Genomic DNA, 19,331 nt, shown 5'->3' with positions numbered 1-19,331 from the left:
AAATACTCCTGAAGATTCGGGGAGTTAAAGTTAGTAGTAAGGATGAAGATGGGGATAACCATTGTTGGTCCCTTACGAACAACGAGGCTTATTCTTGCAAATCTGCGTTCGAGCCGTTCTATCTCAATTTGGATTCTCCTCCTTCAGTCGCTTGGAAGAACATTTGGGCCTTGAAAGTTCCCTATCGCATTAGGAGTTTCATGTGACTTGGTGCAAAAGATAGATTGGTTACGAATGTGGAAAGGAAAATACGTCATTTAGTGGAGGCTGATACTTGTAGCAGATGCAGAGCTCAGGCAGAAACTATCTACCATGTTCTTAGAGATTGTGAGAAGAGTAAAAATGTGTGGAGGGAAATTCTTTCGGTCCATTTGCTACCTAATTTCTTGGTCTATTCTGATCGAGATTGGTTTATAGTTGGAGTTAGGGGTTTGTTATTGCCTGAGCTGGAGCATGGTGCTATCCTCTTTGCCGTTGTCTGTCACCAGCTTTGGCAGTGGAGGAATGTTGATATTTTTGAAGAAGGGGCAATTGTCATTCCTAATTTACTTGCTTTTTTCTCTAAAAAAATTAATACTATTATTATGAGCTTCAAGGATGATAGTTTATCTAGTACTATCCAGAGGAATGTGGTTCATCTATTGGGTTGGAGTAGACCTGGTGAAGGGATAGTAAAGTTAAATACTGATGGCTCGTGTCTTGTGGACGGCAGAATTGCGGCTGGTGGTGTTTTGAGAGACGCTGGTGGTGCTTGGGTGTCTGGCTTTGCTCAGAATCTAGGAGTGAGCTCTTCCTTCACTGCTGAGCTCTGGGGGATCTTCTCTGGGCTTAGGCTCGCCAAAGATCTAGGTTTGAAAAGACTACTTGTGGAATCTGACAACCTGGAAGCGGTTAAAATTATCTCTGATAATAAGTCTTTGTGTTTAGGTAGCCAAATTTTTTTGAAAGGGATCAAAAGATTATGTTCTTCCTTCGATACCATCAACTTTGGACATGTCTTCAGGGAGCAGAACAGGGTTGTAGACCGCCTTGCTGCTGAGGGCCATGTGAGGATGTTGGGAGTCTCAAGTTTCTCGTCTCCTCCGAACTTCCTTTTTTCATTGCTTTCAGATGATCTAGTGGGGGTTAGCTTTCCTAGGCTAATCCCGGGTTAGTTTGTGGCGTTATTTTATTTGTTTTTCTTTCCTTTTCCTACAAAAAAAAATGTGATATTTATACGTACTCTTTTTACTTAATTTATTTATTTATTATTTGTTTTGCATACGCGTGAAAAGAGAGAGTTCTTAATTGTTCCTTCTTATGGAAAGGGGTTAAAAGATGTATGTATTAATTATATTGCTTTGTCTTCTTCTTCAATTGCTAATAAGCAACTGGTCAGAGCTGTTGGTCCCTTGTGATATGAGAATAAGTTCCTAGGGGGGTTAAATGAACTATTTAAAATTGTAAGTATTTATGCTGACTTGTTACCGTTGTGATTTGTAGTTTTTCACTTTTGACTCTTAGCACAATGATGTTGGATATGATCAGAGGCAGCTTTAGTTGATTAACAACTAAAGTTGTTTCCAACGTTGAGTCAGGAAATAGCACTTCGAAGTCTATTCCTGAGCTCAACACCAGATCACACAACTCAGTATACATAAGTTAGGCGTTTTCTATGCAGAAATAAAAGCAAGCAGATAAAGGAGTTAAGAGATAAAAAAAATGTTACTCAACAGCTTCATCCTAGTTCGGCCTCCTGTCTACATCCAGTCCCCGAATTATTCCGAGCTTTAATCCACTATTGAGCTCTTTTGGATAGAGCACAAACCCCTTACAATAGTCAGCGAGTATTACAGAGTACCGTCCTCTATAAGCCTATACTCAACATTATCTATCTCTGAGTGCTAAATATCGAGCAACTCAGAGTCTCCTAACAATTTGATAATTGATAAAGTTGTTTGTTCTATAACAAAGAACACTTTGAAAGATCTAAACTAATCGTTTACACACAGAAATGAGAGTTGGTGTAAGATGTCTTTGCTTTGCTTTTGCAGAGAACTTCAAGAGAGAATTTGTTCAGCGTTTCGACTTGTTGAAGAACCTTGTTGGTTGAAGCAAATGACATGCATTTTATAGTGACGCTTGAAGCCATCGGTCATTTCAAATTTCGAAATAACCGCTGGAGGGAAACGGCTATGTTGTCCCTTTCAACCTCAGTGCTCAGTCTCGCGGCCAATGGAAACGTAGTCTTCTTTGTCATTTGATCAGTGCCTTGGTTGCTTTAGTTAGTAAGAGTCGGATTGTCTCTCCATTTTTGGCAAAGATTCCTAGACAGATTCTCTGTTGCGTCTGAACCTTTCCTCATTTGGATAGCCTTTGTCCCCAAGTTTATCAAGTCAACTTCTGCTTTGTTTGCGTGTCCGTTGAACTCATCAGCTTCATTATGAAGGAGTTAGTCATCCTTCTGGATCCTTCTTGATGCTGGGCTAAGTGGATCAAAAGCCTTTTGATCCAATTGACTTTCTTCTAAGCTTTGTGTGGGCCTTTGACTAGGCTTATCGGACTTGGGCTTTATCTTTAATATCTTTTGCAATTGTATTTTTAATTACTCAAAAATACTCAACAAACACATTAGTGATAATAAATCAAAACATTTAAATTTAATGTGTTGGAAATTTATCTTAGGGATTTAATTCTAATTTAAATAGATTTACCAAATCAAAATTAGTGTAGAAATGTGTTTCAACAGGAGCTTCTGGGTTAGTGGCTTTTGGTTCTGGTCGAAGCTTCTGGGTGAGTGGCCTCTAGGTTAGTGGCTTCTGTTTCTGGTCAAAGCTTCTAGGTTACTGGCTTCTTAGTCGCTGGCTTCGAGTTCTAGTCGAAGCTTCTAGGTGAGTGGCTTTTGGGTCTTTTGGCTTATGCTTCTGGTTGGAGCTTCTAATTGATAAGAGCCTTTTTTTCCTGATTTTTGCTTTGATGATTAGAATCAACCTATTGCTTTAATTTAAGTTATACACTTAACAAACTTGTTAGCACATAAAGCAATGTAAATAATTTTGAATTTAAATCCTATTAGAGGGTTCTAATTCCTTAATTTAGATTTTTGTCATAATCAAAACTTAATCAAAACTGTATTCCAATAAGTACCATGTGCTAGATGAGTATGTCATGAAGGGGAATCATTTGTGCCTACCATGTACCTCCATCAGGGAGAAGGCTATTCGGGATTTACACAGGAGAAGTCTTAGAGGACATTTTGGGAGAGAGAAGACATATGAAGCGACGAGTTCCTGATATTTTTGGCCAAAGATGAAGAGAGATATAGAATACCTAATGGAGAGGTGCTACGTATGTCAAACCACTAACGGACAACGCCACCAACTCGGGGCTTCATATGTCATTGCCCGTGCAGCAGATCGTTTGGGAGGATCTATCCATGGATTTCGTTTTGGGCTTACCAAGAATGCAAAGCGGGATGGACTCCATATTTGTGGTGGTTGACCTTTTTCATCCATGCCAGAAAAACAACGATGCTTCGGCCATAGCTAAGCTTTTCTTTCAGGAAGTGGCGAGGCTACACAGGGTACCTAAGAGTATCGTGTTCGATTGGGACACTAAATTTCTGAGTCAATTTTGGAGGACATTATGGGCCTTATTTGACACGACTTTGAAGTTTAGAACCACCGCTCACCCTCAAACCGATAGGCAAACGGAAGTGGTTAACCGAACTTTGGTAAATCTAAGTAAATGCAATGATAAGCCGAGAATGTGGGATTTAGTATTGGCTCAAGCCGAATTTGCATACAACACGGCAATCCACTCGGGTACGAGAAAGTCACCATTTGAAATGGTCTACACGAAGATTCTCAATCATACCTTTGACATCGTGAGCATTCCAAATGGATAGAAGGTTAGCATCCTGGCTCAAAGGCTCACCCTTAATTACCAATAAATGCATGATGAGGTAAAGCAGGCGCTTGGAGAGCGAAATAAAAAGCTGAAAGCCAAGATTGACTTCCATCGAAGAGACATTCAGTTTGAGATTAGGGACCGAGTGATGGTATACTTGAGTAAAGAGCCCTTAGCAAGTGCGTCGAGTAGCAAGATCCAACCGAGGAAATATGGTCCATACAAAGTCACTACGAGAGTCAATGCAAATGCCTACCACATCCTCTCCCAAATTGGTTAGGTAACATGTAACCTCCTTCAATGTGCGTGACTTAAGCCCTTACAAACCGAATGCACCTCTTGAGGATAATATAGGGGACTTTAGGTCCAACTCCTCTCAAGAAGGAGAGAATAATGAGGGCATCAACATGAAAGAACCGGGAAAAGCTTGAAGCATGGCTCACACAACGTGTGGGATAGCAACACGATGTGTGGATAGCAGCACGTCGTGTGAGCAGTCAAACAATCTCGGTAATGAAGGCCACACGGTGTGTGACCTTACACACACATCGTGTGGAAATGGTGCAAAGTTTCTAATTCTTTTGGGCTAATTCGCACGATGTGTCCCTGCTTTAACATGTCATGTGACATGTGCTTAGCCAACTCCAATTCTGCAATAACTTCAGCCCACACGACGTATCCCTCCAACCACATCTCATGTGAGCTTACTTCGCCAACAAGCTAAGAAATCTACCAGCTCTGTGCATCTATTAGTTATTGTTTTGTCATTTTGTATTTACTGTTTTGCCACTTGTCTTTAATTTCTACCTTGCTATTATATTATTATGAGCCCACTTTGCCCCTATCGTTTAGATAAGGTTATTAGCACAAAAGGGCGAAGTATTGGTCTTTTGTCACCTAAGGTTGGCAAGGTATTTAAACTTAATGTTCTCGTAAGGAAAACATCTTTTATCAATCAAACACATGTTTCTCCATTGGAGCTAAGGCTTACACCTTTGAATGAGATTATTTCATTCTACTTAAACTAGAAAATAGTATTATCTTTATTGGTTTACGATCAAACCCTATCGTCACGATCCATATCAGTGAACCTATATATTGATAATAATATTTATGAATGTATGAAAGGCGGATCTAACATCTAATTTCATGTACATACGCATGATGAATCAAAATCAAAGACTCGCGTTAAACACAAAAGACAAACCTAATTCGCACAACCTTAACATTATTTCAGTTTTCAAAATTCTTTTATTTAATTTAAGTATTTATGCCATAATTAATCCCCATTTATTGTAATGTAACCTTTTTCCAAATTTGTAAATTAGGTAATATTTCATTTTCAAGAATTTATTTATCATTTTATAGATGTATAAACATTTGAATGAGCATATAATAGAAAGATGTGACTCTTAAGTTATAAACTAACCCTAGTAAATATAAAATTATTCAATCATCCATTGAATTAGATAATTTACCCCGGATTCTATATGCGAATAGTGTAGAAAATCTACTGTACCTTTCCCAGTAAGTATTTTGGGTGGTAACTCCATGTCATTTATTAAGATAAAAGCTTCAATATCTCTCACATCCCATTTTCAATGACATGGTAGACCATCTTGGGCGAGGGTTGAAACGTTTACCGCACACACCTGGTCCTTTAGCTCAGAGGAATTTAATAGTTGGGATTTGCCATGTTGAGTTTCTACATTCAAGGCGCCAATTTGATATCATCATATCTATGATATTTTAGGAAACCTGCTTGCCACTTGCAAGAAAGTAACATCAGATAGAGGAACTCTTCTCTACCTATGATTTCTATCTTATGTTAAACAAGGTTAGTATTTACTATAGTGACTATAAGTCTTTGATAACATGAAGAAACCTAAGTTCTCCCTCCTCTATTGATCCAAAGGATGGACGAGCCAAGCTCTTTTTTGTCCCCTCCACTCAAACTCCCTACTCCAACACCTACACCTAAGTGTGTGTCAAATGGTCAAATATACAGTGTGACATCTATGTCTAATGATCAGTTGACTAACTATGACTTACACTGGTGATGGTATCGAAATTACTTTTCAGCTAAAATGAAGGCCTGGAGTAAGCTCTGTGCTGCCCTGGTTTCATCAGGTGTTCCTGATATCATAACAGTCCTCTCACTTTTGCTGGGAGAAGGATCCCGCACTTCGACATTTGCACCTGAAATCTGATAGAAAAAAAAAAGAGCAACTCTTAAATTAATTAAATATACAGTCGAGTAAAAGATCCCGTAAAGTACTGCCTTTCTATCCACACTAATATCCAAAAGTAACAGTTTGCTTGCTCCATATCATAAACTAAAGCTAATCACTTCCTAATTCACGATTAAACTTCAAAAATCTCAACAAGCAGTTGCAGTTATTTGCAAAAGACAGCAATGGATTGTATGATTAAGTTCTCCAATTAGACGGGAATAAGTAGCAATTGGGAGAACACTATACATAAAATTCTGATCACCATATATTTATGTTTCTTCTGCAGTTACACAATTTTAAAGAGCAGCTTAATTAGTAATTTACTTCATTTACTGTCCAAAAGTATTACATCATTCAGTAATACAATATATGGATCGCATCCTTCTGTCCTTTTAACAAGGAAATAATTAATTTTATTAGTATATCTGGATCTCATGTTAGTATATCAGCTAATAATTCTAAGTCCTGCTAATATTATTACATAAGTAAAAATTTTGAACGTTCTAAATTTGTGACAATCTATGGTATGATGATGTCGGTCTACCAAATAAAATAGATAGAGATGACTCTCTAGTTAGCAATTTACAAAACACGGTTATTTTCTATTAACTGACTTCATACAAACACCGCTACAATACACAATAATACTAAAAATGGTTTTTTTTTTTTTATTATTATTATTATTATTCTTTCTTTGGTTGGTAAACCAACATTACCTGTCTTAATCGAGCCAGATTGCTGCCATCTTCACCACACACAGAGCCAAGCATATTTTCAGGAATTATGAACTGCACAGTTGTTTTTGCAATAGGAGGTAATTTCTTTCTGCTCTGCAAACTGTTGAAGAGTGAACCAAGTTTATTGCATTCAGAATCCATTTGTAGGAAATTTTAAATTTCATTTCAATGAAAAGTAACTACAGATATTTGATGATGATGAAAGATTACACATACATTTGGCAAAGTAACCAACATTTTATTTCTCTGGTTTGTGAGCTTTGGAATATTTAACATGTATTAAGAATTATCATCAAAGTGCATTAGTCAAATTACATATAAATTTGGACTGGTATTCCTGCATAATAAATTTCTTCACATCTTAAACTTTTTTCCTGTGTCAATCATCTAATAAGTCATAATCTTCATCTTAATTCACAATTATGGCCTGAACTATAGATATGATCATCACTTTAATTGACATATTTCAGCAAACACGTACACATGTAGTTCAATTTAGGATTTCTATATCAGGTTCCACATGCATGTTCACGTTTAGTTTCTTCACTTAATATCACAACCAATGCGAAAATTTTCAGTACATATCCAAGGCACAAATGAAACATCTCTCATTGCAACTATTTTAAACGGTATCAAATGTGTAAATTGCGAGAAATACTATGTTTAACACTCTAGAAAGAATTAGGGTGGAGAAAGAAGAAAAAAAAACATAAGAAGAACAGAATAAGGGAGCAGTCTAAATGTAGAGAACTGACTGACCTCTCGGGTTCTAAACTCTCATCAAAAGAAATTGACCCTCTTCCTGCAGTCTGCAACAATACCCACTCCTAAGAAATCCAGCCATATCACCAAAGCAATAAAAATAACAGTAAGAAGTCGATCACCTGTTGCATAAGCAATGGAGGTGAAGGATGGCCAATGTTGGAGAATTCTGGTTTATTGTTTCTTCGAGTAAAAGTAGTTTCTTGATTGGGATCAGAAGCTAAGCCCAGTGATGAATACGATCGAGGAAAAGTATACTTGTCTGCTCGCCTAGAACGGCTCCGTGTACCTACCTCACTAAGCACCTCCTTGGGCAAAAGAACTTGCGGTGCCCTTTCAAGTTCTGAACTCTTACTGTATGGTTTAAAGCAATTTTCTCTATTTCTACTGACTGTTATTTTTGCTCTTCCAAACTTCTGCAGTCACATGAAAGGATAAGATTCTCAGACTGGACCACATATTAAACCAGCTAAACAAGAAGGAAGAGAAGCTGCAACCTCCAATGACTTCAGTCCAGGTGCAGAAATATCATCTAAGCTGCTGGAGAGTTGAAGCTGATCCACTCCTCTTGTCAAACTAGTTTCCTGATCCGAATCAAGAGATAGGACTGATTGCATTCTAGTAGAAGCAAACTCCATTACTCCACGGGGATTCCTTGCTCTCACTTCATTGTGTACCTCACTAGGCAAAAGAGTATCCCTCAGTTTCCCAGTAACTAGAAACAGAGCCTTCTGTACATTAATATACTCACCATTTATCTGCAAGAAGAAGTACAAAATAGTTTAGTATAATTTGACAGAGGTAGCAGAAGAACTCTTTTGCCAATAATAATATAAACTAAAGAAATGCAAATATTAGAGGCTGTACCAGTTAACAAGTAATGACTGTTACAGAAAATAACATTCTATATGGTCTATATGACAACAATGATTATGAGAACAGTTCTGGTTAAAACTAAGATATTCTATATATTCAAGCATCGTCTCCAAAATACATCAATTAAACAACACAAGACAGGTTGAAATGTAGTGAAATTCTAATACAACAAGATAATATACTAAGGCCAGTAGAGAACAATTTGGCAACAAGTTACTCTATGATGAAATTTAATACTTGAAATACCTGCTCTGATTCTCTTAGGTTTACAATTTTTCTGTCTATATTTATATTTTATGTCATACATTAAAAGTCTGTTCTGTTGATACAACAATGAAAGAAAACCTCTCTGAAGCTCTCAAAAGGACATCGAGAAATATGAACCACAAAATGCTGTCATATCCTGAATTTTCAAATTGTATATGCTTGCAACACAATAGAAGCTAAGCATAAATATTAGTTGTGTTTTAATGGTTGCTTCGACAGTAGGATGTCATTAAACATGCAATACGATAATCCCAAAGTCATGCGAGTTGCGAAAATAATAGATGTCCGCATAACTAGCAGAGCCTCTAAAATGTCAAAATATTGAGGTAATGTTCAAACTAGATGATAGACAAAGCGATGCCATAGAGGGAAGATAAACAACTAATTCAAGAAATAAAATAAGAGATGTATGTAGACCAGCAGTGCCTCGAAAATATCAAATGCCAAGGTAACATTCAAGAACCACATAATGGACAAAGTGATGTAATGCAAATTGTTTGATTATATTTGTCAACGGAGGAGTTTTATAGCCTCATGATCATGATACTTCCAGCAAGAAAAGATCAATTTAATCATCCACACTCATCCTCTTCTGAACTACAAGGCAAATTATATCGACCCTAACAGCAGAAATGTTTGGATACCAAATTATAACACAGTTAACTTTAAACATAGTAAGATAAAGTAAAGAAGAAAGATTGTAATTTTACCTCTACCACTACATCATTTTCTAAAGAAACATCCAAGATCTGTTCTCCTTCTAATATTTTTATCTTGGCACCACTTGCTTCTGTAATTTCTGAATCTACCCCAACGCTGTTCACATTTAAGCAACAAACAACATCTGATGCCACTAGGAGCCTAGCAGTTACAGTAGTGCCCTTAATCAAACCTGACGAATGCCTCTTTTCAATGTCGTGCTCAATAGATCTAGCAAAGACAAGAACAACAGCATTTTGTGCTGGAGAGTACCATGTTTCAAGGTTCTGCGGAAATTAAAAACAAAAACATATCAATGCTAAAATAACATCCATTTAGAATTAGATGATACCAAAAAAAAAAAAAGATGCAGCAAAGTAATCAACTGTCTCCTCTTGTGACAATGTGTGAGTGTGAGAATAGGTGCTAGGATTTCTCTAACTATCAGCTTCAGCTGAGGAATAAGCAGCTTAAATTGTATGATAGTTGCATGACTAACCTCAAAGGCAGTAATGGTTACTATGCGTTCACCAGAAACAGCTATTGGAGCTGCAAAACTGATAAAAGCACCTGTTTCGTTTTGTAGGGTTCTGACTATGCTCCCTCTCTGACCAATGATACTCCCAGCTGCACCATTGGAACACAACAACCTGAATGAAACTTCTTGTTGCATAGATTTCATGCCCTGGCTGGGGCCTACGTCACCATCTGAGGATAATGTGTTAGAACATGGAGCATTTCGAGTCAAAGGTGGTAATAACGGACTGAGATGTGGGAAGAATTTTGCAAGTGGATCAAAAGAGGGCATGTGGGAAGCTAAAAAAGAAGGAAGGGAAGTGGCAACCTCCAATGACTGCAGTCCGGATGCATAAGTATCATCTAAGTTGCTGGAGAGTTGAAGCTGATCCACTCCTCTTGTCAAACTAGTTTCCCGATCTGACTCAAGATATAGGACTGGTGGTCTTTGCATTCTAGTAGAAGCAATCCCCAATACTCCGCGGGGGTTCCTAGCTCTCACCTCATCGAGTACCTCACTAGGCAACAGACTATTCCTCAGTTTCCCAGTAACTAGAAACAGAGCATTGTGTACATTTATATACTCACCAGTTATCTGCAAAAAGTACAAAACTTTTTAGTATAATTGTACTGAGGTGGCGGCAGAATTCTGTTGAGTATAATAATATAAACAAAAGAAATGCAAATATTAGAGGCTCTACCAGTTTTTTTTTTTTTTTTTATGAAAATGTTTATATCTTAGTTAGATGAAAAAAAAGAAAGTACAATAAGAAAACAGTAAGGAATAAAATCTCATATAAGTACATGCTAAAGCCAATACAAGATCCACGAAGGGACGAATAAGATTACAAAGAGCAAAAAAAAAAAATCATAAAAGGTGTAAAAAAACAAAAAAAATATATACTTCTCGTAAATCTAAATCGTCTACCAGTTAACAAGTAACGACTGTTATACAAAATAACATTATACGGTCTATATGACAACAATGATTATGAGAACAGTTCTGGTTAAAACTAAGCTATCCTATATATACAAGCATCATCACCAAAATATATCAATTAAACAACACAAGACAAGTTGAAATTTGGTGAAATTGTAATACAAAAAGATAATATACTAAGGGCAGTAGAGAACAATTTGGGGACAAGTTACCCTATGACGAAATTCAAAACTTAATATACCTTTTATGTATTGTTTGTTTCTATTCTGATTCTCTTAGGTTTAAAATTTTCCTGTCTATATTTTCTATCATATACATTAAAATTCGTTCTGTTGATACAATAATGGTATACCATGGTGCATGTTGTTTGCAGATGATATTGTGTTGGTGGATGAGACGAAAGAAGGAGTGGAGAGGAAGTTGGAATTATGGAGACAAACTCTAGAATCTAAAGACTTTAAGTTGAGCCGAAGTAAGACAGAATATTGAGAGTGTAAGTTTAGCCGCCATAGGAATAAGGAGGCAGGGACAATCACCCTAGATGGGAGAGTTGTTCAGGCATCGGACTGCTTCCGGTATTTAGGATCTATTATCCAAACGGATGGAGAAGTAGATGGAGATGTTGCTCATAGGATTAAATCTGGTTGGTCGAAGTGGAAGAGTGCTACGGGTTTCCTTTGTGACCCCAGCATGCCTAATAGATTGAAGGGAAAATTCTACCGCACGGCAATCAGACCAGCATTGTTATATGGTACGGAGTGTTGGGCAGTGAAACACTGTCACATCCATAAGATGTCGGTGGCGGAGATGCGTATGTTGAGATGGATGTGTGGTCATACGAGAAAGGATCGGGTGAGTAATGAAATAATTAGGACAAAAGTAGGGGTTACATCTATTGAGAGAAAACCGACTAACGTGGTTTGGCCATGTGAGACGTAGAGCGCTTGATGCGCCGGTTAGGAGGACCGAAGAGTGGCAAAGGGATGTAGTGGTGAGGGGGAGGGGAAGACCTAAGCAAACTTGGAAGACCTAAGCAAACTTGGAGGAGGGTGATCGAGAGTGATATGAGTTTACTTGGAATTGAGGAAAATATGGTAGTGGATAGGACGGAGTGGAGGGAGCGAATTTGTGTCGCTGACGCGACTTGATGTCACGGTTTTATATGATGGTTCAAGTTAGCCGACCCCGAATCATTTCGGGACTAAGGCTTTGTTGTTGTTGATACAATAATGATTTAAAACCTCTCTGAAGCTCTCAAAATGACATCGAGAAATATGAACCATGGAATGCTGTTATATATATATCAAATCCTGAATTTTCATATTGTAAATGCTTGCAACCCAACAGAAGGTAATCATAAATATTTAATGGTGCTTCTGCAGTATGATGTCATTAAACATGCAATAAGATAATCCCAAAGTCATGCGACTTGTAAAAAAGTACATAAAGAAGGGAAAATAAACACCTATTTTCAAAGAAAAACAATAACCGCATAACCAGCAGAACCTCTAAAATATCAAATATTGTGGTAATGTTCAAAATAGATGATAGACAAAGCGATGTCAGAGGGAAAATAAACAACTAATTCAAGCAATAAAATAAGAGATGTCTGTAGGACCAACAGCACCTCGAAAATGTCAAATGCCTAGGTAACATTCAAGAACCACATGATGGACAAAGTAATGTAAGGCAAATTATTGGTTATATTTGTCAACAGAGGAGTTTTATAAGTCTCATGATCATGATACTTCCAGCAAGAAAAGATCAAATTTAATCATCCATGCTATCCTCTTATGACAAATTATATGAAGGGTAACAGCAGAAATGTTTGGAATCCTATAACACAGTTAGCTTGAAATATCGTAAGATAAAGTAAAGAAGAAAGATTGTAAATGTACCTCTACTACTACATCGTTTTCTAAAGAAAAATCCAAGATCTGTTCTCCTTCTAATATTTGTATCTTGGCACCACTTGCTTCTGTAAGTTCAGAATCTACCTCAACGTTGTTCCCATTTAAGCAACAAACAACATCTGATGCCACTAGGAGCCTAGCAGTTACAGTAGTGCCCTTAATCAAACCTAATGAATGCCTCTTTTCAATGTCGTTCTCAATAGATTTAGCAAAGACAAGAACTATAGCATTTTGTGCGGGAGAGTGCCATGTTTCAAGGTTCTACAGGAAAAAAAAGAAGACCATATCAATGCCTAAAATAATATCCATTTAGAATTAGAGGATACCAAACAAAGAAGATGGAGCAAAGTAATCAACTGACTCCTCTTGTGACAATGTGTGAAATAAGTGCTAGGATTTCTATAACTATCAGCTTCAGCTGGGGAATAAGCAGTTGAAAATTGATGATAGTTGCATGACTAACCTCAAGTGCAGTAATGGTGACTATACGTTCACCAGAAACAGTTATTGGATCTGCAAACATGATAGAAGCACCTGTTTCGTTTTGTAGGGTTCTGACTATGCTCCCTCTCTGGCCAATGATGCTCCCAGCTGCACCATTGGAACACAGCAACCTGAATGAAACTTCTTGTTGCATAGATTTCATGCCCTGGTCGGGGCCTATATCACCATCCGAGGATAATGCATTAGAACATGGAGTATTTCCAGTCAAAGGTGGTAATAACGAACTAAGATGTGGGAAGAATTCTGCATGTGGATCCGAAGTGAGCATATGAGAAGCTGTCTCAACAGGTCTAGCCAAAAGGAATTGATCTTTACTATATGGAGGGCAATCATGTAGACATTCAGTCACAGCAACTAATGCTCTCTTCACAGCTAAAATGTCACCTGTTATCTGCCATCACATAAAAAATTCTTTCACACAGTAATGGGAAAGCATCTTTCAATTAGCCTGACCACATTCATTGAACACTAAGTTGTTGGTCTCCAGTCTGGCTTCCCAACATTACTCACATCCCTAACTTAATTCCCAATCTCCGAACCAGAAACAGAGTGATGACTTCATTCTCATAGATAAAAGTTAGTCTTAACTCAATTTTCACCTAAGAAATGCAACAACAAAATTGAAGACTTCGAGAAGCATCAACCAATCAACCCTCATTGAATTGCAAATGCTAAATGAAGTGGGAACTCAAGTCAAGTGTGACACATTATCTAAACAGAAAATACAAAACAAAAGGCACTTCCCAAATTCAACTTGCCACCTAAGACCAGAAGCTTTGACTCCTAACTATCTAGAGTCAATCATAAAGAGAATACATTTACGGAAGATAATTGAATTAAATTACGTGGTGAAATCCTCGACAGCTCCATTAATCTGTTTCTATAAACGCCAAAATTTCTTTCAAGTGAAAAATCCTAGTGATAAACATGTCTATCCTGTTGGGAATTTTTCTCGATTGCGACAATTTAGCGGAAGCGATAAAACAATTTTATTGAATTTATGAGGTTACAAGAGGGTACTCTCTAGAAACTTTCTAGAGTTACAATGAGATAAAACCAAAATAGTACACTCAGGTGTTTCCCGAAAAGACTCGAAATAATTATTTTTACTATTTTGTCTCTCTCCAAAATAATTAAACTACCCTCTAATAAACACCTCTAATAAACACTCAAAATTCACAAGGTACCATTGTACCTCCTCACAACTACATCTTTCTCCCACTCTCTTTTTTCTTATTCTTACTTAATTTTTTTTTCACAATCCAAATATGAAACTCTCAATATATATAGTGTATCTCCTTGGCCAAAGCCAACGAGGAAGGATGGCCAGCAATTATTGCTGGCCTAGCCCAACTAATTAGGCGGCAGCAAATTGCTGCTGCCCATTATGTTGACCACCGATTTCGGTGGTCAACTTCATTTACTTGGACCACCAATTTCGGTGGTCCAACTTTCATTATTTTTTTTTTTTTAATTTACAAATTACATGAAATCACTCCCTAATTCATACAAATTACAAAAATATTTCTTCATAATTAGAACTTCACAACAATTCCTTAATTGTTTTAAATTAATAGTTAATTTTCTCAACAATCTTCCCCTTAACTATTAATTTAAAACTTTCATTTTTTTTATTTTTTTTATATATATGATGTACTTTCCCATCATCACCTTATAAACGGAGCACTTCTCTCCGCAAACAACTTCTCGGTGCACTTCTCACCGAATCAATGATGTACTTTCCCATCATCACCGGAGCACTTCTCTCCGAAACAACTTCTCGGTGAATTTCTCACCGAATCAATTTGTTGATGCACTTCTCATCAACCTTCAATTATTGGAGCACTTGTCTCCAAATTAAGCAAATTCTTCTTCGCCAACATGGTCTGTCACATTGACACTTTCTTTTCTCTTGTTTCTGCAATTCTATTGCACGCGCCCAAACTTCTTACACGAAACATTTGGACTTCCCCATGTCAGCAATCCTTCCCTCAACTGCTTGCTCATTTTCTCCATTTTCTCACGCCCAATTGATTTGGTGGGTGACGCTACATTGAACCATAGCTCTGATACCACTGTTGGGAATTTTTCTCGATTGCGACAATTTAGCGGAAGCGATAAAACAATTTTATTGAATTTATGAGGTTACAAGAGGGTACTCTCTAGAAACTTTCTAGAGTTACAATGAGGTAAAACCAAAATAGTACACTCAGGTGTTTCCCGAAAAGACCCGAAATAATTATCTTTACTATTTTGTCTCTCTCCAAAATAATTAAACTACCCTCTAATACAACAACAACAACAACAACAACAAAGTCTTAGTCCCGAAATGATTCGGGGTCGGCTAACATGAACCATCATATAAAACCGTGAAAATCAAGTCGTGTCAGCGACACAGATTCGCTCCCTCCACTCCGTCCTATCCACTACCATATTTTCCTCAATTCCCAATAAACTCATATCACTCTCGATCACCCTCCTCCAAGTTTGCTTAGGTCTTCCCCTACCCCTCACCACTACATCCCTTTGCCACTCTTCGGTTCTCCTAACCGGCGCATCAAGCGCTCTACGTCTCACATGGCCAAACCACCTTAGTCGGTTTTCTCTCATTTTATTCTCAATAGATGTGACCCCTACTTTTGTCCTAATTATTTCATTACGCACCCGGTCCTTTCTCGTGTGACCACACATCCATCTCAACATACGCATCTCCGCCACCGACATCTTATGGATGTGGCAGTGTTTCACTGCCCAACACTCCGTACCATATAACAATGCTGGTCTAATTGCCGTCCGGTAGAATTTTCCCTTCAATCTATTAGGCATGCCGGGATCACAAAGGAAACCCGTAGCACTCTTCCACTTCGACCAACCAGCTTTAATCCTATGAGCAACATCTCCATCTACTTCTCCATCCGTTTGGATAATAGATCCTAAATACCGGAAGCAATCCGAGGCCTGAACAACTCTCCCATCTAGGGTGATTGTCCCTGCCTCCCTACTCCTACGGCCGCTAAACTTACACTCCAAATATTCTGTCTTACTTCGACTCAACTTAAAGCCTCTAGATTCTAGAGTTTGCCTCCATAGTTCCAACTTCATCTCCACTCCTTCTTTCGTCTCATCAACCAACACAATATCATCTGCAAACAGCATGCACCATGGTATACCATCTTGAAGTGAACTTGTTAGTTCATCCATAACGATGGCAAAAAGAAATGGGCTTAGTGCGGAACCTTGATGCACTCCAATCGTAATAGGAAACTCTTCAGTCTTCCCAACACTAGTACGTACACTCGTGCATACTCCCTCATACATGTCCTTTATGATGTCAATATATTTCCGCGAAATGCCTTTCCTTGTCAAGGCCCACCAAAGTACTTCCCTTGGTACCTTATCATATGCTTTCTCCAAGTCAATGAAAACCATATGCAAGTCTTTCTTCTTATTTCGATAGTGCTCCGTTAATTGTCTCATTAGATGGATGGCTTCCATAGTTGATCTTCCCGGCATAAAGCCAAACAGGTTTTCCGAGATCTTCACCGTCCTCCTTAGCCTTTGTTCAATCACTCGCTCCCAAAGTTTCATAGTGTGACTCATTAATTTGATTCCCCGATAGTTGGCACAATCTTGGACATCGCCTTTGTTCTTATACAAAGGGATTAAGGTACTTTTCCTCCATTCTGATGGCATCTTATTGTTTCTCCAAATTTTGTTGAAGAACGTCGTCAACCATTCGATTCCTCTTTCTCCCAAACATCTTCAAATCTCAATAGGGATGCCATCAGGTCCTACTGCTTTCTTCAACTTCATCTTACTTAATGTCATTTTGACTTCACCCTTTTGAATTCTCCGCAGGCATTCATGATTTATCATATCGTGATGGATACTTATATCTCCAACATCTTGTTGGCGATCTCCATTAAATAAGTCATCAAAATAGGACCTCCATCGTTCCTTGATATCCTTATCTCCAACTAGGACTTTCTGGTCCACATCCTTCACACATTTAACTTTTCCGAGATCTCGCGTCTTCCTATCTCTCATCCGAGCAATTCTATATATGTCTCTTTCCCCTTCTTTCGTATCCAATCTTGTATACAGATCCCGATTCACCTTTGCTCTACCCTCTAATAAACACTCAAAATTCACAAGGCATCATTGTACCTCCTCACAACTACATCTTTCTCCCACTCTCTTTTTTCTTATTCTTACTTAATTTTTTTTTCACAATCCAAATATGAAACTCTCAATATATATAGTGCATCTCCTTGGCCAAAGCCAACGAGGAAGGATGGCCAGCAATTATTGCTGGCCTAGCCCAACTAATTAGGCAGCAGCAAATTGCTGCTGCCCATTATGTTGACCACCCATTTCGGTGGTCAACTTCATTTACTTGGACCACCAATTTCGGTGGTCCAACTTTCATTATTTTTTTTTTTTAATTTACAAATTACATGAAATCACTCCCTAATTCATACAAATTACAAAAATATTTCTTCATAATTAGAACTTCACAACAATTCCTTAATTGTTTTAAATTAATAGTTAATTTTCTCAACATATCCTTACCCATATTCACACTTTATGTGAAATCCTTTTATTTGGAGTAATAAGATCTTCAAAATCTCTGAATTTAAAACAGCTAAGCAGCATACACCAAAATAGGAGGCCAAAAGAAAAGAAAAATATAAAGAGAGTAGACTACAAAAAAAAAAAAAAAAAAAAAAAATAGAAAGATTTAAAAGAAAAAGATAGAAAAAAACTCACGTTATTACCATCCAACAAAATAAATAAAATAAAAGAAAGAAAAATGGAAAATGGTGAAGGAGAGCGACCTGAATTAATATATCATCCTTGGCGGCGCAGAATGGGGCCGGCAGTATCCTGATCTGGGCCCCGCTCTCTCTCCTCATTCTCAAAACATTCTTCCGTCCTGTTCCCACTACGGGACCAATCTGAGTCGTATCAGCCAACAGTCCACAATAACCCTCACTGAAGCCACTCTCACTCTTTTTCGCTCTTCGGTTCTGAGCATCCACTTCCCACATCCTCTCACAAACCCTAATCACCGCCTCCTGTGCCACCGAAACAAGTTCTTTTTCCTCCTTCTCTTCAGCTTCTATCACGATTTTCCTGGCGGAAGATGCCGGCCCAACTATTACTATCACCCAGTGTTCCGAACCTCGCGCAAGCCCTTCACAATGGACAGTGCATCCAGTATTTGCGTCGAATTTGAGAGATGATGGAGCCGGAATGGCCAATTACTCCACCAATGATGGAATCATGGCAGACAACTCGGAATGCAACTTGACCAGGTTGCAGCATGATCGGGTGCGACGATCGATTCCGCCGTCTATGGCGGTTTGGCTGGTGATGGTCCATGGAAGATAACTGATAAGGAAGGAAGAGCCTAGTTTGTGAAGCTTGGTAATTGGTTGTTTTCTTTTCTGCAAGGAATAAGATTCTCCGAGAAAGAAAGCAGCAGTATTGTACAGTCGGTTGAGTGTGCCAGCGAAAGAAGAGACTGACAATGCTTTTAAACAGAAAGAGAGAGAGAGAAAGCGCGCCAGTTGAGATGAATCAAATTAGTAGGCAGTCCATGAAATTAATTCGGTCAACTAATTAAATTTTTTAGAATTTTGAAAAGCTAGTAATCATACTATCAATGAATGTTGGTTAGACATATTATATTGGTTTAATGCATCTTTATATCCTTAAATTTTATATCCTTAAATTTCGCACGTTTTGCCTATTGACATCCTGAATTTTTGAAATAACTTATTATATGTATATAGTTGGTTTTAAAAACTTATCACACACTTATAGTTGGCTTTAAAAATCTATGACACACCTATACTTGGCTCATTCAGACCTCCTGCACACAAAATCGTAGATCTATCATTTTTTACAATTGAGGTGGCATGTGTGCTATATAAAAAAAGAAAAGCGCATAAGTTCGTTCTGTATGCCGCCCCATCTATTAAAGATGACA

The 19,331-nt window shown here is 37.9% G+C and overlaps 1 pseudogene; it reads right to left on the bottom strand.

The window, feature by feature from the left end:
- Positions 1 to 1,344: 1,344 nt before the first annotated feature.
- Positions 1,345 to 18,738, bottom strand: LOC136230926 (KH domain-containing protein HEN4-like; annotated as a pseudogene).
- Positions 18,739 to 19,331: the final 593 nt, after the last annotated feature.

Source organism: Euphorbia lathyris, chromosome 5 (assembly GCF_963576675.1).
Source record: "Euphorbia lathyris chromosome 5, ddEupLath1.1, whole genome shotgun sequence".
Taxonomy (NCBI): domain Eukaryota; kingdom Viridiplantae; phylum Streptophyta; class Magnoliopsida; order Malpighiales; family Euphorbiaceae; genus Euphorbia; species Euphorbia lathyris.
This window is presented reverse-complemented; position numbering and strand designations above follow the sequence as displayed.